Below are 23914 nucleotides of genomic sequence, written 5' to 3'. Positions count from 1 at the left end.
AAAGCGCAGGAAGGAGGACCCGGGGAACTATAGACCGGTCAGCCTCACCTCCATCCCCGGAAAGGTGATGGAGCAACTGGCTCTTGGTGCTGTCTCTAGGCACATCAAGGATAGGGGGATCATTAGGGGCACTCAGCATGGCTTCACCAACGGGAAGTCTTGCTCAACCAACTTGATAGCCTTTTATGAGGATGTTACCCGGTGGATAGATGATGGTAAAGCTGTGGATGTGGTCTATCTCGATTTCAGTAAAGCGTTTGACACGGTCTCCCACAGCATCCTCGCAGCTAAACTGGGGAAGTGTGGTCTGGATGATCGGGTAGTGAGGTGGATTGTGAACTGGCTGAAGGAAAGAAGCCAGAGAGTAGTGGTCAGCGGGACAGAGTCCAGTTGGAGGTCTGTGTCTAGCGGAGTTCCGCAAGGGTCGGTACTGGGACCAGTTCTATTCAATATATTCATTAATGACTTGGATGAGGGATTAGAGTGCGCTGTCAGCAAGTTCGCTGATGACACAAAACTGGGAGGAGTGGCTGTGATGCTGGAAGGCTGCGCAGCCATTCAGAGAGACCTGGACAGGCTGGAGAGTTGGGCGGGGAGAAATTTAATGAAATATAACAAGGGCAAGTGTAGAGTCCTGCGTCTGGGCAAGAACAACCCCATGTACCAGTACAAGTTGGGGACAGAGCTGTTGGAGAGCAGCGTAGGGGAAAGGGACCTGGGGGTCCTAGTGGACAACAGGATGACCATGAGCCAGCAGTGTGCCCTTGTGGCCAAGAAGGCCAATGGCATCCTGGGGTGGATTAGAAGGGGTGTGGTCAGCAGGTCGAGAGAGGTTCTCCTCCCCCTCTACTCTGCCCTGGTGAGGCCGCATCTGGAGTATTGTGTCCAGTTCTGGGCCCCTCAGTTCAAGAAGGACAGGGAACTGCTAGAGAGAGTCCAGCGCAGAGCCACGAAGATGATTAAGGGAGTGGAACATCTCCCTTATGAGGAGAGGCTGAGGGAGCTGGGTCTCTTTAGCTTAGAGAAGAGGAGACTGAGGGGTGACCTCATTAATGTTTATAAATATGTAAAGGGCAAGTGTCATGAGGATGGAGCCAGGCTCTTCTCAGTGACATCCCTTGACAGGACAAGGGGCAATGGGTGCAAGCTGGAGCACAGGAGGTTCCACTTAAATTTGAGGAAAAACTTCTTTACGGTGAGGGTGACTGAACACTGGAACAGGCTGCCCAGAGAGGTTGTGGAGTCTCCTTCTCTGGAGACATTCAAAACCCGCCTGGACGCGTTCCTGTGTGATATGGTCTAGGCAATCCTGCCCCGGCAGGGGGATTGGACTAGATGATCTTTCGAGGTCCCTTCCAATCCCTAACATTCTGTGATTCTGTGATTCTGTGAATTTTCATAGGTGTGATATTCTTTTCCACGTAAATATCATCTAAACAAATATGAATATCAGTTAACATCACAAAAAATACCACACATTTTCTTTTACCATAACAGAAGTAATTTGTATCCAGGCTAGTCAAAAGAAAGATCTCCTAATGAAAAGTTGAAAAGGAGAGGCGTATGTAAAATAAAGGCAAAGTTCTGTCATCCAGGAATATTAATGAACATGTTTGCAAACCTGTAGATTATTTCAACCCAAGTTTTTCCAGTTTGGGGAGTGCCTGTCAGATTCAAAAAGCTGGGTGATCTTTATTTTGCATTTGCTGTAATTTGAAACTCCAACTTTTTCTGCTCAGGGCACTGAAAGACCCTTTTCAGGCTGATTTTAATCCTGCTCAGAAAAACAGAAGTTAAAGCCCACTAACCCTATTCAAAATTGGCTTATCACAAGCAGATGCTCTGTGCTACTAATGTGTACTTCTCTTGTCTCTTATGCCTGCACTGCTTTATTCTTATGGTGTAAACCAGAGAATATAGCCATCCAATTATTAAAACAAACAAAACTGGAAACAACAATTTAGTTATTAAAAGATCTCATTTCTAGAAGGAGAATTCTAAGGTAGTATAAGATTTGTGTTGTCACAGTGTTTTCAGGGGGAAAATGTAAGTCAGATAGCTAAAGCCAAATGTGAAAGCAAACCCCTCCAGGAAGAGCAGAGGGCAGGGAAGCTGAAACAAGGATGGATGCTCTGTTGACATCTGATTGAGTGAAGAAGAGATGAATAGAAGGTATCAGTTACCAGGCCTGAATAAACTTGTTTTAGATATGCTGGGCCATTGTGTGAGAGGTATTTCTGTTAAGAGGGAATCATATTGTAAAGTTTGTAGTTCCAATAGTGTATAGACATCGTGGTCAACCAACTGCCTCAATTTGACTGAGGTAAATGGTAAGCCTAATCTAAGATGAACAGTAAGGTGCAAAAGTTAGCACCTAGAAGATGGTGGAAAAAAAAGATCAGGGTTTTTTACAAAGGTCTCTCGAAAGATATGAGGCAGAAAAATCTCTTTACAGGAATTTTGTAGCTGGAGAGGCAGGAGAAGAAACTACTTATGAATGTCATTTGAGATGGAAAAGTGCTTAGTTTCAGTGCTGTCTGTACGTTTCCAAGGGCTGAAATAGCAAAACCATAGCTGCAGGGGTTTGCTAGTGTGACTAACAGGGTAAGGAATGGCAGGAGGCACAACTACTTGGTATGGCCAGCACAGGAGATATTGCACTATGTTCCTAGCAGGAACAGCTAGTGGAAAAATAGCTCAGAATGAATCAGACCTTGCTACCCAGGAAATTGTAATAAGCTCAAGCAGTGAATGAAGATTAAGCCAGGAAGAGGAAAGTAATTTGCCCAGCCTTGTGGTTGCCTCTCCAAAACACAGACTGTTGTAGTAGTCAGACAGGGCAACAATAAATACTACCTAAAATGTAGCTGTAGAGTTTCTATTATTTTTAGTAAAGCAACTACCTGTTAAGACATATGGTTTAAATTTGTTAGTAGGAGAAAACTACCTCATCGACTACCAGGCAACTTAGTCTGGTGGTGGGGACTTGAACTGGTGTTTTGATGCAATTTTGTTAAATCAAACACAGACTGTGCATTGCTCCTGATCAAGTCCTGGGAGATGAGTGGCTGCTAAGCCTCAGTTTCCAAAGTGCTTTTCCGCTTTTAGCATCCACGACTAGGATCAAAAAGAGGTGTTTTTTTCCCCCCTGTCTTTTGTCACGCTTCTTGATGACTGACCATGCAGTTCAACAAGGCAGGCTGAGCTGATTTATCAACTAAAAAGAGTTGCCTTCTCTCTTCTGCCCTTCTCCTGCTCTTTTCTCCAGCTGCACTAGCTCTACTTGTACTCAGCAGATTCTTTGCTGATTCAATTTTGTTCATTAAGCCAACAGAAAAATATTCCATTCTTTCTGCTTGGTTTATTTTCTGCCAGCCCAGTGACCTGAATTGGCTTGTCAAAGGGTCAGGCAGTGCCAGAGCAGAGTGAAGTGGCAGGATTACATTGCCGGGAGCAGGAAAAAACCCTTTTTACCAGGACGAACCTATCAGATGAGCCATCTCCTCACACACCACCCACACAGCACCCACACAGACATTAAGCTCCAAATCATAAGCAGAAACAACCTGAAGTAAACTGGTACTGCTGTTACTTAAAACATGCCAGGTCACAAACTGCAGCATATCTGGAGCTAATCAGCTGCACCTAAACTGTCTGTACAACTGCAGAAGGCAAACTCTTAAGTCATCTCAGTGTCACTTACCTTTGTGGATGAGGCAAAACCTTAATAAGTAAACAGGGAGGAAAAAAACTCCTGTACATCAGCTAATCTTTGCTGACTATCCATGTGTATGATCTCAAGCTTCAAGTTAATTCAAATTGGTTTAGTCTTCTTTTACTGAAACAGTATTTGCATTTGCTGGGGCTTAGATCACACACACAGTTACCACAGACCTGCTGACACACAAAAGTTTGTTTGTGTGTCCAAATCCTCAGATTTTATGTTTTTTTTTCTTATTAGCTCACCTCCTTTCTCTGCTCTATTTTTTACTTTTTTTTTCCCCTGTGGATTTCTCTGTTATGCATCACCTCCTTTCCTGATTTATTGTATGCAGAATATGTATTTAATAACATTATATCTGTCGTAAATGTATACTTAAAGGCAGCATGACATAAAATATTCTGAGTAAAGCTGGACAAACATTTTTGGTTGGAACTTTTTCCAAAAACAAGCCCAGCTCAATGTTAGGCAATCCACATATATTCATCACTACTTTCAGCTGATTGATTGAAACAGCAATTTAAGCTATTAGAAGCATATCTAAATCAACATGCAATAGATCCCGAAAAGAACATGAGGAGTTTTTCCTATAGAGGTACGAGTGCAACAGTGAACTTGATTCTAGACAGTGCACCTCTTTTAAGCTCCTATAACTATATTGAAAAAAGTACTAGCTGGAATACAGCCATCTGAGAGGAAAAAAATCAGGGTAAGCTGTGGCTACTGAACAGGTCACTAGCTGTTTTACTTGCTTGGATGCTGATTAAATGACAGAAGTGGAACAAGAGGAAGAATATGCTGGACAGATAACTGAATGTGTTTGCACATCAAAAAAAAACAAAATCACAAAAAAAACCCGAATCACTGTTGCTCAAGTGACCAAACTCTAAAGGAATGTACGGTGCCATGAAGTACAGATTTCAAAATAATATTAGAAGGCTTACATTACTTTCACTGCTCAGCTGAAACTGAAATCCAGATCTGGGAGTCAGTTATCTGTGGATGGTGATTATGCCACAGAGAATTCATAAATAAAGATTTTGTTCGGATCAGCCATTTATTGTAAGCAGGTAATAAGACGATATTTCTGATTTCCATTAGATACATATCTTGTAGTTCCCTAGGCCTTATTCAAGTGTAGCATACCATGGAACACCACCAATGCCTGTAATGGGTGCCAAAGCTAAGGAGTGGGAGCATTATACCTGTCACAACCAGTGAAATTGTTCTAAAGTGAGATTCTACTTCTTTCCTCAGTTTCACTCTTCCTTACAAATGAGTTTGCTATTGTCTCTAGGTTAATAATTTTTCATAGCTTTGCAGCACTTGAAAGACTGCCAGATGCTGTACAGAAAATATACAAATAGACAGAAACAGGGTGATGACCCCAGAGCTTGTTACTCAGCTACAAAACAGACCCACACAAGAGCTACAAATAACAGCACAGGGATTACAAACCGATAACAGTATGCTTGCTTACAAGTGACATGGAAGCTGATCAAAACCAGGGCTCCAGACATCATGATGCAAAGCCTGATGGTGCCTGCTATATTTCCTCAAGCTGTAAATTAGAGTGATAGGTTTTCTTTTCCACTAGCTGACCTGCAGCAGGTGCTAACATGCCTAACCTTTGACTAACAGCCAGAGGCTCAGGCTTTTACCTATGCCGCTCCCTCACTTCCCAGCAATGTCTCCTGCTTGATTTTGTTTACTTTTCTTCTTCTTTTTAAGCTTTCTGCCTGCTATGATAGCCAGGTAGCTGGAGAAAAGCAGCTGAGATGCTTTGCTTTTCCCTGGCCAGTCATTTCTTCCATTTCTCCCCTTTTTAGCCAGGAGCTGGAGACAGTGAATGCAGTCTGCAGGAAAATTGCTCTTGCATGGTATTCCCTCCAAGCTTCATCTCTGTCGAAGGCAGCTCCTCATCAGTGAGAGAACAGGAGGCACAACACAACATACCCTGAGTAAAATTCGTGTTTGGGGCTCGAAATTTTTATTAAAAACAAAAGAAACCCAGCTCAAAATACCAAGAAGTGTAATTTACTTGCCTATAATAACAAAGCAACATAGAGCTGAAGACAGGGTGGAGAAGAGGGGAAAAACCACACACATTTCAGTTTCAGATGATAAGCTGAAATGTGCAGGTGTTGTGCATTAGATGACCTTCCCTGTGTGGGTCACTCTACACCAGAACTCCGCTAGCAGCCTTACCTAGGGCAGCTTGATGCCTCTCATTTCTCATGTCTTCATACAGGAATGATTACAATGCCTAAGCATGTATAGGTTGGCTTACAGCCTACTGAGCAGGGAAATAAATCTACAAATATCTGAAGGGTGTAAAAGCCAACAAGAGAGAAGAATTATTTATCATAGTGATAGGACTAATTTAATAGTAAAGAAACATAGAGTGGAAAGACAAATCTACCTAGCAGTGGTAATAGTTCCTCACTTCACAATATCTCTGGTCCCTCTCTGATTTTCTCAAGGAAAAAAGGATGCAATATGGGTACATTTGTTCTTCATTCCAGGCATAGCATATAAAGAGGTTATGGTGACATGACACTTGTACTTGTGTATGCATGCCTGTGCGACACAGACCTCTTTCATCCTGACCACAGAAGCTGTTAAGTGACCTATAACTGATATTGCTGATTTAGAACATCCTTTAGCTCGGGCTTGCTTTTGTAGCTTTTGTACAACTGAGGAACCAGGGTTCTGCTACCACCTGGGAATGTTTGTGACCTAGACAGCAAGTATAATTTCTCTGTGATGTATGACTTTGCACAATATCAAAGAAATATTAACAGCCTGAAAAATAGTATTACTACCCTGAAGCTATGTTATATTACTAGTTAACATTCTTTATATGAATATGAAATTAAATTCTTGTTTATATTCTACAATCCCTAATTTGGGACTTTTATGTGTACAAAACTTGAGTTCACTTAGACTTCCATTTTGATTTTGGATTTAGCTCTCTAATATGAAGGAATTAAAGCAATTGCACTTTAGAGTATGTGCAGAGTCTGCTGCAGGAGCAAAAAAAAATAAAATTCTGAGTTACATGTTAATAAAGTTAACCACAGCTGAAATTCTTTACAGAATTTGAATTCATGCAGACATAGTAAAAGTTAAACTTCCAGGCTCCATCTTGCAACAGATGTGACAGAATCAGGACCTGAAGGTGCCCTGGCTATGATATTTCCAACCAAAGGAACAGGAGGTCATCTCTTAAACAAATGGCTGTTGGCTTTTACACTGTGCATGTTATACACACAGTTGTGCAGGACAGAACCACTATATTGCAGTACTTATCAGAAAGAATTAAATCAACAGAAACATGTGCAGTCCTTTTTTTTTTTACTTTTTCAAGGTACTGAAATAACCTAAACAAAAATTCCAAAATGCAGCTGAGCCTGGAGACTGCAGTAATTTTAAATATTACTATGTAGTAGTAGGGCACTTTTACAAAAGAATTCATGTGAACATTTTTTTTTATTATTTACTGCCTGTTCTTCACTCATTTTCTGTGAATACCTCTCTGGTATTTTGTGTTCAGCCTGAGAGTGCAATTCTGCAGCAGCATGTCTGCCCCACCCTGAGGGACTTAGGAGGCATGACACTGGACTCCAACCTAGCAGACTGAAAAGCACCTTTGTTTGCCTTTAAGTACCCTTCCTGGAAGCATTAATGTTTTACCACTGATCTCTGTCCTTCTATCCCAGCACGTGTAACTTACAATGCTTCCTTCCCATTCTCCGGGGGAAAAAAAAAATAAAAAATGAAATAAAGCAATGCTAATTTACTTCTGAAACGTAAATAACTGGAAACTGCTGGCTTGTACTATTGAGTCTAATATATTATCCAAAAAATTAAGGAAGCTAGGTACAATCCGTACAAAATCTGTTGACTGTGTTTATTTTTGTAAATAGAACTGGCTTACTGTAGTGAAGAAAGCTATTAAAAAGTAGCCAGAACACGACCTGCATTTGAAATTACTTGCAAAGGCTCTGGGCTAGGATGAGTAGAATTAAGTTTCCAGATCTGGTATATGCTTCTGGGACATTTTTAAGCAAGTTAATTATTAGCATTTGCCTTGTCTTCCCAGAGAAAATTTGAAGCCCTCTTCTCACCCTAGTTGGAATGGAGGCTCTGCTGCATTCAGAGGAAATCCAGGATCAGCCATCACCTCGAGCGAGTACTCTGCTGGTGACAGTAATGATACTGACCATGAAAACCAGACTGATTTCAGTTTAGTGCATTTATGGAATAATTTTATATTCAGTTAGTAGGTGTTCAGATAACAGCTGAAAATTCATGAATATGTTTGTGAATCCTGGCACTTTCAGGAATTTGCAATGGATGTCACTGCCTTCCTATTCACTACGGTCTGTTTGCCAGTCTTATCTTACTGTCTGCTAAGTTTGACAGCCATCAGACAGGAAGAACAATCTGACATCGCCAGAAGTAAAAAGGTGAGGTGAACAGTTCAGAAACAAATTGCAGTCTGGCCAATTTGCTAAGTCTGAAAGACTTAGCAAATACTTACAAATAGCAAATATATTCTCATCTTATGGAAATGGTTTGGAAATTGTTCCAGAGTAAACAAAAGAAACACTGAAATTTCAAACATTCCTTAGGTTTGACAGCTACACTTTGAGCAACTCTTACCATAAGTAATCACAGATGTCTCAAGAAAAACAAAAGTCACTCTTGTGTTGCGGTTTCTTTATTGCTTTTATTCCCTTCTTTTGTAACAGAATGAGAAATGTCGATTTGTCTACTGGATAATTACTTTTAGTTGGTGAATGGTCTTGAATAAGTCATTTAACTCCCTGCACCTCACTTTAACCAAATAGCAGAGCTTATTCCATCACAAGGTGTTCAAGTGACATCTATAGAGGACTTTAAAGTCCTCAGAAGTAAAAACAAGAGGCAAGAGTTGCAAGTTGCAACAATGGAGATTCCAATTAGATGTAAGGAAAAAATTATTTACATGAGAGTGGTTAAGCACTGTATGCCAAGAGAAGTTTTGGAATCTCCATTCTTGGAGATTTTCGGTACTTAGTTGGACAACGATGTGAGCAATGCAGCCTAACTGTGAAGCTAGCCCTGCTTTGAGCAGGGGGCTGGATTAGATGGACTCCAGAGGGTCCCCTCCTACTTAAATTTTTGACATTTACAAATCTAGCATTGTACCGAGGTTTTTTTGTGTTGTTGATTCTCCAGTGTCATGAAAGCAGACTGGACTAATTGATATGCAAGGGCTCAGAAGTGCCCTAGCACGTGTGCAGGACGACAGTAAAGGAAACACGAACCTGGACACTTCCCGGGTGCCAAAAGAAGCAGTAGGCTTCAACATATACCCAGTTTTCCACATCTTCAGCTAGAGCTGTGAATTCTCTTTAAGAATCTAGAGAAAAGCATGCCTCTTCCAGCCACCATCTTGTAATGTCTCTTGTCTTCTATTAGAAAAAGCAAATAAAGACACAAAGAGCTTAGGCGGCATTTTCATTATTTTTTGAGTGTGGATGTGTTTGTATCAAAAGCTCAGGAAGGTATTTGTGGCTGCAGTAAGGAGGTATTGCCCAGAAGAAAGACAGGCTGTAGAATCAGGCTCCTATTTCTTACTCCTGCTGTTCACAACAAGTCCTTCTGACATTCATTCCCTGCTGGCTGATGAAAAACTTCCCATCAAACAGGACACAGACTAAAACGTGTATCTTATTGGTCCTGTAGCCTTGACAATGATAACAAACAGCTCACAACTGAGGTACAGTGTTGCTGTTTTTTCAGGAGTCTTTAGCTAAGGCTGTACTCCTCAACAGCCTATATGTGGCTTTTTCCTGGGATTTAGCTACCCAGAATAGAATAGAATAGAATAGAATAGAATAGAATAGAATAGAATAGAATAGAATAGAATATTTCATTTGGAAGGGACCTACAATGACCCTCTAGTCCAACTGCCTGACCAATTCAGGTCTGACCAAAAGTTAGAGCATGTTATTAAGGGCATGGTGCAAATGTCTCTTAAACACTGACAGGCTTGGGACATTGTCCACCTCTCTAGGAAGCTTGTTCCAGTGTTTGACCACCCTCTCAGGAAAGAAATGCTTCCTAAAGTCAAGTCTAAACCTCCTGTGGTGCAGCTTTGAACCATTCCCATGCCTCCTTTCACTGGATACCAGGGAGAAGAGATCAGTACCTCCCTCTCCACTTCCCCTCCTCAGGAAGCTGTAGAGAGCAATAAGGTCACCCCTCAGCCTCCTTTTCTCTACAGTAGACAAGCCCAGAGTCCTTAGCTGCTCCTCATAAGACATGCCTTTCAGCCCTTTTACCAGCTTTGTTGCCCTCCTCTGGATGCATTCGAGTACCTGAACATCCCTCTGTCCTGGTTTGGCCTAAACCAGGCCGATTTTCCTTTCAGTGATTTTTGCTTTCAGCTAAGTCTCCTCTAAGTAACTGCATGTTTGCAGACAGTGTCTGCCTCCAAGACTGATAACGCCCGAAGTTTGTAGTTATCGCTGAGGCACCGGTAGGGATGTTGTGCAGTAAGGCTCTTGCTGTACTTATTCTTAGAGAAACCAAGGTCACTGATGAATTCCTCACTGCTTACAAGTGAAGAGCCGAAGGGGGGTTGCAGCTGCAGTGGGGAGCAGACAGGGCAGGTGACCCAAAATTGACCAACGAGGGTATTCCATTCCACACACGTCATTCTCGGTATAAAGGGGGGGGATCACGAGGGTCGCACCTTTTTCTGCTATGGCCGGTGTCCAAGGAGGACTCCGTCTGTTTTCCTGCTGCCCCCGATCCCGATCCGTGCGTCCCTGAATCCAGCTCTCGACCGTTGCTAGGCCCAGCCTGGGCCTTCCCGGAGCCTGCCCTGCAGTGCCGGTGGTGACGTGGCTGACTTCAGGGGAGCTCAATCTTGGTTTTGTATATATATTTGTATATATTTGATTATTTCTATTATTATTATTATATTTTTTGTTTTCATTATTATAGTTTATTAAAACTGTTTTAACTTTCCAACCCGGAAGCCTCTCTCCCTTTTCCCTTTCCCTTTCCCTTTGGGGGGAGGGGGGGGATAACAGAGGGCATCTGCCACAGGTTTAATAACTGGCCCAGCTTTAAACCGTGACACCCTCTTAAATTGTAGGGCCCAGAACTGCACACAGTACTCAAGGTGAGGCTGCACTAACGCTAAATACAGTGGGATAATCACCTCTTTTGACCAGCTGGTTATGGCGTGTTTGATGCACCCTAGGATGCAGTTTGCCCTCTTGGCTGCCAGGGCACATGACTGACTCGTCTCTGCATCCTGCTCCTTAGCCATGAAGACAGTCATGCCTTTAGAAAAGTCGGCTCCATGCCCTGCGAGGGCAATTACCATACCCTGCCTCTGGGAAGGCTGGGGAGCTGGAAGTCGTGACTAGCCCTCTCCTCGGTCAGCCTTTCTGGCTAACAGGAATTACCTCATTGAATGCATTGTGTTCCACAGTACCCCCTGGCAAGGTCCCATCTGATTTACGGTCATCTCAGATGGACAGAAAAGAGGCTTAAGGAAGTCTAAGAACAGTTAACTGGAAACAGAATCCTGAAGAGAAAAAAAAAAAGGATCACTCAATCTGCAATTTGACCCCATTTCACTTCTCTCCTGCAGAATGGTTATTTGCATAAAGATGTCTTTCTGTTCTGTGGGAAAGAAGGAGAGCCATTAGGAAATATGGCAGGAGGGACCCCTAATCCCATCCATCATATAAGTGATGAATAAGAACTTTGATACATTGACTGTGAAGGGGCTATTTTCTTTAACACCTCATATAAATGTCTGATATCGGGCACGATGAATCTGACAGACACCACCCAACCTCCAACATACTCCCATTATTCTCTCTCCTCCATCCTTGGAACACTCTTGAATTTGAGGCCAGCCTTGTTGGGATGTATCCTCAGTTCTCCCAGTGCTGTACTCCTTCCTCAACACTGAGAATGGGACAAAAGATTCTTCCTGTGTACTCCCTGTAGCTTAGACGGGTGACCTTCCTCCTGTAGGAAATACAACTAATGCAAACAAAACATGTTTCTACCTCTCAGCTAGTCAGCTCACTGGCAGCCTTGAGGTGGACAGTATTTCTACTAAACACAGTGCAGCTAGAGCTGATTAGCACCAAAGTGAGGGATTTTAAAATCAACGACTTTGCAAAGGAGCAAAGGTGGGTAGCTCACCTATTAAATATCTTTACAAGGCAATAGATCTTTCTCCCCTTGGGAAGTCACCTTGAGCACAGCCTGAAACTACAACCTTCTGAGCCTTAGAATTTCCAGAAGGATTGTATATATTTTTTCTTGGGTACATCCTATCTGCATCCATGGAAATAGCAGGCCCATTTTCTGCATTGGTATCTATCACACATCATGCTTAGGACAGTTTAAATAGAAAATTCCAAGTACTTGTTGTTCTCCTTTACCCTCTATATATGTTAAACCAAAACCAACTCCCTCTAAACATTTCAGTTACGGTTGCTAAAGTACAGTGTAAAATATGATTACGGATAGTGACTTCAAACTGACCTTTGTTCTTAGTGTTAAAAATAGAAGGTTAGAATATAACTTTGTTTTTCAGAAAACTGAATATTCCCGCAAAATGAGCATAGGAAATAACTTAGACTTTTGTGTCAACACCATTTTCTAGGAGGCTAATGAGAACAGGACAAGAGTGTCACTGTTTCAAAGAGCTTTCATCATTAATATTCTCAGATGGTTTTAATGGCATCATTTACCAGAAATATTCAAGAGGCACTGAAAACAGAAGAGATGACTGTAATAATATATGGTACACATTTCTTCTTAAAGCATAAAATATTTTCTTTATTAGTGGGTTTCTCTGAATTTGTCCCAAGTTCAGCAAATAGGTGTGACAAAATTCCAGTGTGGTCTGTAGTGCACACAAAATCTTCAAGGCACTTTTTTTTTCTAAATATAATTCCTGTGAAATAAATCTACGGTTATGGAAGAAAATCTTTTAGAAGCAAAAGAAGAGCAACAGTGCATGCGCAGGTCATATTTTCCTTGAAAACAAAGAACATGGGACACTGCTGCTACAAAAACATTAGTTAGTAGCTTTCTTCACAGGACTTTTAAAACCTAATGATTGAAATCAGCACTTGAAAAATTACATTTATATATATATTTTTAAAAATACACAAAAATGAGATTTACTGGACAGCATGACAAATCTGGAGTACCATTTCTTTATTAGTGCTGACAGGTGGCTCCTAAGTGAAATCATTGTTCTTAATTAATTATATGGAGAAAAAGGTGTACAAATTTGCATTCATTAATTGTTTTCAAGTGTTCTTTAGCATCATCAAAGCAAAACTTAGAAAGAAAGAAAAACAGTCTGAGGTTGCCTGATATTGTATATATGACTAATTCTGCACAAGTCCATGATATTATTTGCATGTTTAAAGATAAAAATCTTTTTAAAACATACTCAAATCCACCTAACAGGTTTTAATTGATATATAGGAACTTATCTATCGATCTAGTCTCAGCCTGCTCAACTATATTATTTGTATGAAAACCTAAGGTAATCTGATCTGACAAAGCATATGTGATACCAGTCTTAAAGACTTTAGTGTCACTCCAGAGCAACACCTTCAAAACTGGCAATTGTAAAAGTCAGTTAATTTTGCCTTCTTACCCCGAATTCAAAGAGGATTGATGCTACGCAAGTGCATGCACCTGTTAATGATGAAATCTTTGTCCATACACTGCAAAGAAAGAAACAAACTATGTCTTCGAATAATAATTTGTATGAAACATGGAAGATTCATTAAACAAAAAGAGATCTTTCAAGATAGAAAGACGGATCTTTGGGATTGTTAAGGAACATGAGGGTAGGAAATCAAGCTACACACAACAGAAACAAACAAAAAGACAGTGACAACTAATAGGTGTTGTTTCAAACCGTCCATATTTGTCTTCTAATGGGCAGTTAAAGCTTTCACAATGTCTTCAGCAGTCACTCCCTCCCTGTGTCTGAATTGAGGAACAGAAAATAAAACACAATTTACGAAGTTTAAGAAACAAAGGGAAATGGAAAAGACACTACAATGGATGTTGCAAAGGATTAGGCTTTTTTTTTTTTTGTCTGCATGTCTTGAAAAACATTCACTGAAATCAGAAAGAGATTTTTCTCAATTTTTTTTTTAAGTGATCCCTCTTTTTCCCCTTTTTTTTTTTTCTCCTGGCACTTCTGTGCTGTCTGAAACACTAAAGATTTGCACAGAAACAACGTGTAGACACCAACTACCTCTGCCACTACTCACATGGTTCAAATTTCCCGTTATTCATTATCTGATGCTTTTCTCCTCTCCTATTCAGTCTTCCATGCATACTGGCCCCTCCATTTTTTTCTTTTAAAAAAAACCAACAAGCCAACCTCTTCTCCCTTTCAATTTCCTTCTATACCAAGAGTAAATCCACAGGATTACAGGGGAGAACTTGAGAAGAAATTAGAATAAGCAAAACCATTTGGCCTATTTATAGAAAGGGAATAAGAAGAGGACGAATCAGCCCACAGTTACTGAGTTAGTCCTTCTTGCCTTCCTCAGGGCAGGTAGCATGATGATTCACAAGCTTTTGGCCTAAGGGAGTCAGAGCAAAGCTCAAATGCAGGCACCACAGCCTAAAAAACCTAGAGTTCTGTAAAATACCAGTGGGAAATATTTTGCTAAGAGGTGTCTCAAAAGCCAATGTAATTGCTGGAAGTCCTTAAAGAGGAAATTGCCATTCTTTAACAACAATCCTGAAAGACTTAGATAAATGTTTTCAAAACTACAATTCATATATAAGCTAGACTTGTTGGTATCTATTTTTCTTAATCAGTGTGTTCCGGACTTCTCATTTCAGATTTTAAGTTTGAAGGACACTTCCTCTCATAAGCATTTATAACTTTTTACTACAGGTACTAAATGTTTGCATACATCTAAGCAATTTATTTCATCTGTTGAAGCTTCAGTTTAACAAATAAGCAATCTGTGATCTGTACATCATTGAATTATATTGCACACCAAGTTATCTGATAAATTGAAAGTAAATTAAATGAAAACACAGCCTCATACTAGAAAATCTAAATGAATTCCTTGGTGCAGGGAAGCTTAGGAGGATTCCCAGGCTGGAATCATTCTCTAGAAGAGACTAGCCAGAGGAACTGCAAAAGGAATAACAGAAATGGTTTTCAAAAAATAAAAAATAAAGAATAGAAGGAGTCACCCAACAACCTGAAGAAGAAATCATCAAACTATTGAATTCTTCTAACCACTTTAACACTTATAACAACTGGAAGGTAATAAATGTGATGTCAAATTGTAAAGGAATGTCTAGGGAATAAGAAACCAATGAAATAAAGCTTCCATACCAAGTAAGTTGGTTGAAACTATAATGAAGAATAGAATTAGTAAATGTAAAGGTAACTATGATATGATATGGGAGAAATAAGTTGGATTCTGTAGTGGCAAATCACTTCTTGCAAGTGTGTTAATGTTCATGGAAGAACTAAAAAAGCCAATGAGCAAGAGTGACCCCTGATATTCCAGTTGAAGATGCAGTTAAATTTTCAAAAATGTTCTTTTATATCTTGAAAGATTAGGTTTTTTAAGAGTTTTCTTGAAAATCTAATTGAATTAATGCCAGGCTGAAGGATAAAACAATAGGTAGGAATCAATGGCTGTTTTCTGTAATAGAGGTTCCAGTTAGGTCCCAGTGGGATCTATACCTGGATCTGTTTTTTATTATATTGAGCTAGAAAAGGAACAAATAGTGAGGTGATAAAATTTCTTGATATATTAAGTTATTCAGGATGATAAAAACAGAAGTCATGTGTGGAGATTCCATATTATTGTGGAAGTTCTCATACTACCGAGTGACTGGGCAATAATTTGACATCCAAGACTGGATGGTGATAAATGCAAAGTAATGCAGAAGGAATAAAACAAGCTTTGGTAAGCATACAGATTGATGGACTCTTACTATTCCCATCCAAGAATGATATTCTAATTATATTAAAAATAGTTCTATGAAACCATTGACTTAATAATCATTAGCAATTAAAAAAATTGAATATTAGGAATTCTTATAAAGCCAATAGAGAAGAAAACAGAAAACATTATTATCACTGCTTAAATCTATGGCACAACTACATCTTGCATATTATGTGTAATTCTTTTAGCTCTGCCTCACTACTAAGATACAGCAAAGATTAAAAAGGTACAGAAAAAGATCAAAATGGTTATCAAAGCCAATGGAGATTTCTGCTACACTAGGGAAAGCAAGACCTGATTCTAAGCAGCAGTTTTATAGCCATTTACACAATAATGCCACTTACTGTCAAAATGTTTAGCCTTACATAAATGATTTCAGAATTGTTTCATTCTATTTAAAATAATTGCAACAGTGTAAGTAACTTCTCATTCCTTGTGTCCTGTATTGTTAAAAAAGACTGTTTATAGGAAGGGTGTCTGAAATAAGTGCGAATTTAAAGTCCTGCGTCTTGTTCCATTCGGACAAGAGATTATCAAGGTACTTTAAAGGAGTAGATACAGATGCAATTTTGAGCATTCAGAACAAATGGTAAAACTGAAGACTTAATTTGCAATTTCCGAATGTTATTAGAGATTTGATCCTGCTGCTACTACACTGAAGATTGTCATGGAAAATGAGAAATAAAGCAAGGGAAAAATGATCTCCCTAAACAAGATCCTCAAATAGACTTATAATGGGGCAGCCTCCATGAAAGCAGATAGATCTCAAATGAAAGTTAGAGATTTTACATTCGAGACTGAAAATCAATACTGGATGGTTATGTGGGGTTTGGTTAGATCTTAATCTTGAACTCCTCAGATCTTTCTAACCTGAAAATAAGCTCTATTAAACTGCAAAAGATCCCACAAAAGTATTTGAGACTAAACTGACGGAAGAATAACATGATTAAATCATTGATCAACCTGAATGACTGCAAGCCATTGAGAAGGAAACTAGTGTTGAAGGAAAAGAAGCAAAACCCTTTAATTACTGATCAGAGATAGAAACATGTCACATGATTGCAATTTTCAGCCATGTATGTGCATGGAGTTATGTCTTTCAGTTCCTTAAGACTTCAGCTGGGAGGACTCCCCATAAATCTGTCTGCATAATTATATCCTTTACAATAACCTTTTCAGCTGTGTTGATATCAGCTTTGCCTATGTCTTTCAAACTCATCCAGGAGTTTTCAGAGTCAAAAGTTTTAGAAATATCATAGTTGATCTGCTGGTATTTACACAGTTATTTTAAAATGTCATATCCTCACAGACGGCAGCACACTTCTCGTTTCAAGACCCTATATAATTTTGTGCTATAAACCTTTAATATCTGGATACTCTAATCATTCAGAACTTCCTAGCTGAATTAGGGAAAAAATAAAGTCTCTTTTTCTCAGTCTATTTATTGTCATCTAAGAAGGAAGAAGAAAGGAGGAGAGAGTTAACAAGTGAAAAAATCTGAATTCAAATATTTATTACTTTCAGAAATATGCAAAATAACTTTCAAGCATACCTGGATAATTTTAAAAATCAAAACCTCATGAATATTTAAACTTCATTATTTAAAAGAAAAAGACATTTGTACGGGGTGCAGGTGCCCAGGCGCTGGCAGCGGGGCTGTGGGGCGGCCTCTGTGAGGAAAGGCCGGGGCTGCCTCGGGCCGGACACAGCCAGTTCCAGCCAGCTCCGACCCACCCACTGCAGGGCACGTCTCAGCCCTGCAGCCACACTGATGGCACCTCTGTGAAAATGTGTTTAAGAAAGGGCAAAATCACCAGAGGGCAGAGAGGAGTAGAGGGAAAAAATGCAAGGAACATCCTCGGGAACGTCAAGGTCGGAGAAAATGGAAGGGTAGTAGGTGGTCCGGGTGCTAGAGCAGAGATTGCCCTGCAGCCCATGGGGACACCGTACTGGAGGAGGTATTTCCCTGCAGCCTGTGGAAGGACCCAAGCTGGAGCAGGGGAAAAGTGTGAGGAAGAAGGAGCTGCAGAGCGGAGCTGTTATGGACCGGCCACAGCTCCCATTCCCCATCCCCCTGTGCCACTTGTGGCAGGGGAGGGGAGGTAGAGAAGTTGGCAATGGAGTGAAAAAAAAAGGGGTGGGAGGGAGGTGTTGTTTCAGTTTGTCTTTGTCCAACTCTGTTTTAACTGACAATAAATTAAATTAATTTTCCCCAAGTTGAGTCTGTTTTGCCCATGATGGTAAATGGTAAGTGATCTCCCTGTCTTTACCTTGACCCATGAGCTTTTTGATCTTATTTTCTCCCTCTCATCCTGTTGAGGCTGGGGAGTGAGAGAGCAGCTGGGTGGGCGTCTGACAGCCAGCCAAGGTCAACCCACACTTTACACGTATTGAATCTGCAAGTCTCCAATCCAAAGTATTTCAGTCAGACTATAGCACGGTTATTTTAAATTGTTGATTTTAAGTTACACTCCTTTTCACTCTTTAGTAGGTGGAAGAGAAATATAAAGTTATAAAAAATAATAAAGATTGGAATAGCGTTGTAAAACATTCAATCAGGCAACAAAATGACAGCCAGCAGCCATACTCATTTAGCTAAAAAAAAAAATCTAGGATTAAAGTACTATACATAAAGTAAAGGCTTTTGATGTCATAAAGTGAGATACTCCGATATTTTAGTAGTGCAGCATTAACTTTGAAAGCTTCAGACTCTATGGCAGTTACTTTTCATGTAGCTGATAGTTATGCTTTGCTGTTGAATCCTTTGGGGAAGCACATATTAGAATGGAAAATCATTCTGGAGCCTATTACATAGCACAAATATTATTATAGTTACATCAAACTTATGGCTGCAGTTGAGGGACCAAAGTACAGAGGATGAAGGATCCCCTTCGGTGTAATTATGTTCATGTAGGGGGAATGTAAGAAAACTTGAGTGTAAGAAAAGTAATTCCATATCAATTCAAAATATGTATAGTGAGAAGCACTTTGCGTCTCACATCGATTATAATAGATATATTTAAATTAATTTCAGTCAGAATTCACACTTTCAGTCTAATTTCTTGTTTGAAAAATTGTGATACTAACACGATGAGAGGCTAACATAAATCTGCAAGCCATATACATTCCCATTTAGTTACTGGTACGCTAGTTACTAGTTAATGGTCTAACAGTCAGAAAAGCAATCCTTGTATTCATTGGTTTTAAACAGGACCTTTTAGCTTTCAGTCTTCATTGATAGCAAAAGCCTAGAAATGACAGTTTTAGTTACATCTTTACTTTCACTTACTGTGAACTATACACACACACAAACAAATTTGTCAATAAGCTCTTTTGATCTTCAGTTAATTATTGAATGCAGTAACATATGTTCAAACAAAATACTATGAAAAAATACCACTTCAACCATTTTGTGCTGGTAAAGAAAGCAAGCTGTGCAGAAAATATACATTTCCACATGAAAGGTGGCAAGAAATACAATTGTCAATATTTATCCTTCTGACTCAGTACTGGCCGGTGGCCCAACATACTCAGAGAATACACCTATTTCTAATCATTAACCAACACAGTGTCAGCACCTGTTCTGTGTTCCCAAGACTAAACGGGACAGAATAGTCTCTGCTAAACTATTAAATTCTCCAGAACATCTAGTCTGACTTTTGAAAATGATTCCTGCCCAATGTTAACTCTCAAATTTTGCAAAGAAATTTCTGGGGAGATTGCCTGTTGACTCAGGCCAAAAGTGTGGCAGTAGTCATTCCAGAAATTTTGTAGTACTGACAACAGTACCTGGAAATGCTTCATGAAACAGCTTAATTTACTAATATAGACATAAATTGTTCTTCTATAAGACTGTGTCTCATTGGATTCATACTGACTACTTAAATATACTGACTGCTAAACAGAACCTACTGTACCCTAGATTTAGCACTGACTGGCAGCTTGAAGATAACAGATATGGCCTGGGGATTTGGCATATGTGGGTCCCCACCTCCAGAAGTTCTCACAGATTTCACTTCTACTACATGACAGGCACTGGGATTGATGCCTGTCAAATGGTTGTTTTCTTGTCCTTGTCTGTGAGAAAATAGATTGGTGGGATATGTTTTTTGAGGAATTTTTAATACATGTATGCATTTGCTGAAATGTATTCATGACAGAACATGCACAAGAAGGTCAAATTGCTGGGTCAGTAGCAGCCATGCTGTGCCTTGCTCTTGGTTGGCATCACCCTTTGAGAAAATTTAACTTTTCTCACAAGCAGATTATGCTCTCACTGTTTTATGTTCTGGAATCGTATGTGGTGGTACCCAAGAGTCACAGTTAATCACCCTGTAACTTCAGTTAATCTTTTGGCATATGTAGGTCTGAGTAGAGGAGTAGATTGAAAACAAGGAGCAAGCAATTGACGACTGTGAATATCTGAAGCAGGCAGCGCTACTGGGAAGATTATGATTTTCTAGAGAGGCAAGAGTACTCTTGGTACTGAACAGTCTGTACCCAGCAATATTCCTTGGTGGAGTACAGTCAGGAGACATAATCCTAAACATTCACATTGTAGGAATGGTACAGCCAAGAATAGGGAACAATAACCTGGTCCTGCAGGACCTTGCAGGGACTAAAATATTGCCACTCTGCAGAGTTTTGCCAGCTAAAGTGTAAAAAGCTTTTTGCCTTGGCTCCATTTTTTTAGTCATGTCACATCTAGTATCTCACATCCCAATACCCTATCTGTCCCTTGTACAAAGTGCAGGAAAAAAGAAAGTTTAACAAAAATATACTTTGTTGACTTTACACCACATCCGGATTTTTTTTCCAACAACGAGGAATCTTCCCTCATTCTTTGATAGCTCTTTTAAAAGAGGTTTTTACACCAGCCTTGGTTTGACTTTGAGAACAAGTTTAGACAATTTGGATAAAATATTTTTGTCATACTGAAAAATCTCTTTCCTTACACTGTAACCACATTCACGCCACCACCCCCCAAACATCTACCCATCTTCTTCTATTTGTTGACTAATTCCTACATCCTGTCACCTTGTAAGCATGGTCAATATTCATACTATTTTTTAGATTTTTACTCAAGTCATTGGTCCCTACATATAATGAGTTTTCTAAGCAATGACCCTTTGAACCTCAGGGAGGAACTTCCACTATTCTAGAATAAACTCTCCGCCTGGAAGGAATGCCTTTGAAGTTTTCAGCAGGGAGGTCTTCACACAAGTCTGCAGCATCAGCATTTATGTAAAAGTGGAGCAGCCTCCAGACCCCACAGTTAGAACCATTCTTCAATTTATTCAAGTTACAGTTTGAATACAGCCCCAGACTTCAAAATATTTTCTATTTTTATACTTGCAAAACAAAATGAATAACTCAACTAATTTCAGACATAATTGAATGACGCCACAAGCAAAATAAATTCTGAGAATCATCAGGGACTTCAGAGCAGCTTTCTGGCATCATTGCAGTTTCTTCCCTTGCACGTTAGGACTTGCAGAAAGCATATCAGGATAGTTAGTACAAAGAGGCAGGAAGTTTACTGCACACTTGCACATTCCGAATGTCCACTCCTGCAGAGTAAGGTCACCAAGTCCTGGAAAGACATCTAAGAGAATTAAAATAATCTCATAAACTGACATCATCTAAAAGGAATTAGAGAAAGATGTACAGGAAAAATAGAGTTATTAGTATTATAGAAAAGCCACATAACACAAATAAAAACAAGTATCTAAAAAAGCCTGCAGGCAGCTCGAATGATAGGCTGAGTGCTATTTTATAATTATTTATGGGATGTTTTTTGTATAATTATGACTTCATTTCATCAAGTTGAAAGCCAGAGTCAGTATGAAAAGCAGTAGGAAGCCAGATTTAAATGTTCAGCAGGGATGCTGAGAAATATTGTCAGAATCATCAGTTTAAGACTGACAAAGTCATGCAAACTAAAGGAATTAAAAATGGGTCATGCACTTCAGATGACCTCCACAGAACCCTGAGTACTATATGCATTATATGGCACAGGGCCAAGTTGGTTTTTGTTTTTGTTTTTGTTTTTTTTTCTTAAGCAGTACACTTTATTTATGACTTTAAAAAGGAAGTTGCTGAGGGCAAATACATTTGCGAAATATCCATATCATTGGGTTTACTGTAAGAAAGGAAAGAGAACTTTAATCTCAAGTCTGAACAAAGCAGCCATGCTTTGGTTTGTGACTTTGTAGTCTAATACAATTAAGATCACATTATATTGGTACAGCAAATCCATTTCTTTCACATACAAAACAACTGTCTGGATTATAGTTTATAAAGTAAAACTAGTCTAAAAACAAACAAAAAAGACACTGGGATTGTGGCCATGTTGAAAACAGAGGAAAGTATCTGCACAATATTTGGAACAAATTTCCACCTCTTCTGAAATTTTCATCTTAATTATGACACAGAGAGATGTGGATGAGATCCTTCATTTATCTTTGTAACAGGAGACACAAACCATGATGTATCCCTGGATCAATCAGAACTGAATGGTTGACACAGTCAGGACTAAACCTAAACAAGATAGACTGTATGGAATCTATGTAGTGATACTCATAATTCTTTTTAAAGCACCTGCTGAGATGATCCTTGAGAAGGGTATTCTGTAAATGTGGTACATAAACAGTACTAGAGCAATGTAAAGTATGCATTGGTTTTTTGAAGATGTTCAGAGAGTACAAAAGGGCTTATCTTCCACTTCCCTGATAACTGCATCTTAATGTCAGCAAGGTAATGCCTAATACTTACATAGAAAGCCCTGGCATGTAGAATCAGCTTTAGGCAGAAACCGTAACCATTGACTCTTGAGACACCTGAAATGAAGTAATCATTCTTGAGTGCAGCGTGGCATCCATGACCATAATCGGGGTAGAGTGAAGCATCAAACAAGGAGATCTCTAAAATCATAGACTGAGATTAGGCTTTCTCAAACAGCCATGGCCAACAAGGCTGTGCTGCGCCTGTGGTCTGCATGCTGCTGATAGCTGGATAAGACATGATCTAAGTTCTCCGACATGTTCTCTCATCCTTTGAACTGGTGTTACAGAAAGCAATTGCACTGACTGTTGTACCTTTCCCCTGGTGAACTCTTCAGTCTGAGTGGAGACCAGAGTATTGCTCTGCTTGCTAAATTTTACCTTGAAGAAAAGAGGATAAATCTAATGGATGAAGTTAGTTAACAGTCATTCAGACAAGAATAAATCTGAACGCTTACGTGCAGTCATGTCAGGACTTTCGTAAACACTGAAAAGGTAGAAGTAAATCTTCTGTATTGGTAGTGCAACTTTACTATCACAGTCTTGAGAAACTTTTTTATGAAAGAGATAAATAGCAAACAATTTGGAAGAAGAGCCCTGAAAACTCACCCATAGCACCCACAGAAAATGTTATGTATAGTGGAACGAACATATGAAGCCTGAAATAATGAACTACATTAGTAAATCATGAATCAAAGACTTTTTCCACAGAACTGGGAAAAAAAAAAAGAGCACTGTCACTTCATACGCAGCAATTATTGTACATGCTGTTGCAAGGAAACAATTCAATAACAGTACATGAACTAATGGATGAGGAAACCCAATCAAGAATGGCAAATCATATTTAAAATAAATGGGCTGATAATTAACCACTTCATTCTGAAGGTTTGTTGGATAGACAGTCTGGGCAAACGTATTCAGGTTTTTGGAGTCTTTCTTGCACTATAGTTTTTACATTCCTTGTGCATTAAAATGTAATTTGTAAGCTATAAAAATATTGTAATTCCATATATTTCTTGGAATCTCATACAGGTTTTTTTGATGTTATTAATGTCACTTGACATTATTAGTATTATTAAGACTGTTTCTTCCAAAGTGATTTCTAATACTATATCCAGGGTGTATTCAGTTCCCTTTCATCAATATTTAATATCACATGAAAGTGAATATTTTTTCATAGTCCTGATGGGGACAGTTTCTCTCTTTCATAAGAGAGAGTAAAGAATGTATGGGCCCATGTTAGCTAGACTTGCTTTCTGAGGGAAGGTTTTGGAAAACCTCTTCCTCCCTTCTTGTGCCTTCTCTGGATTATCCACTTCATTCCCCTTAAGGCAACTGGGCTAGAAGGTGAGGGTGAACTGATAAGA

The sequence above is a fragment of the Nyctibius grandis genome, chromosome 1 (genome assembly GCF_013368605.1).
Source record: "Nyctibius grandis isolate bNycGra1 chromosome 1, bNycGra1.pri, whole genome shotgun sequence".
Lineage (NCBI taxonomy): Eukaryota > Metazoa > Chordata > Aves > Nyctibiiformes > Nyctibiidae > Nyctibius > Nyctibius grandis.
The sequence above is the reverse complement of the archived record's forward strand: the minus strand, read 5'-3'. Positions refer to the sequence as shown.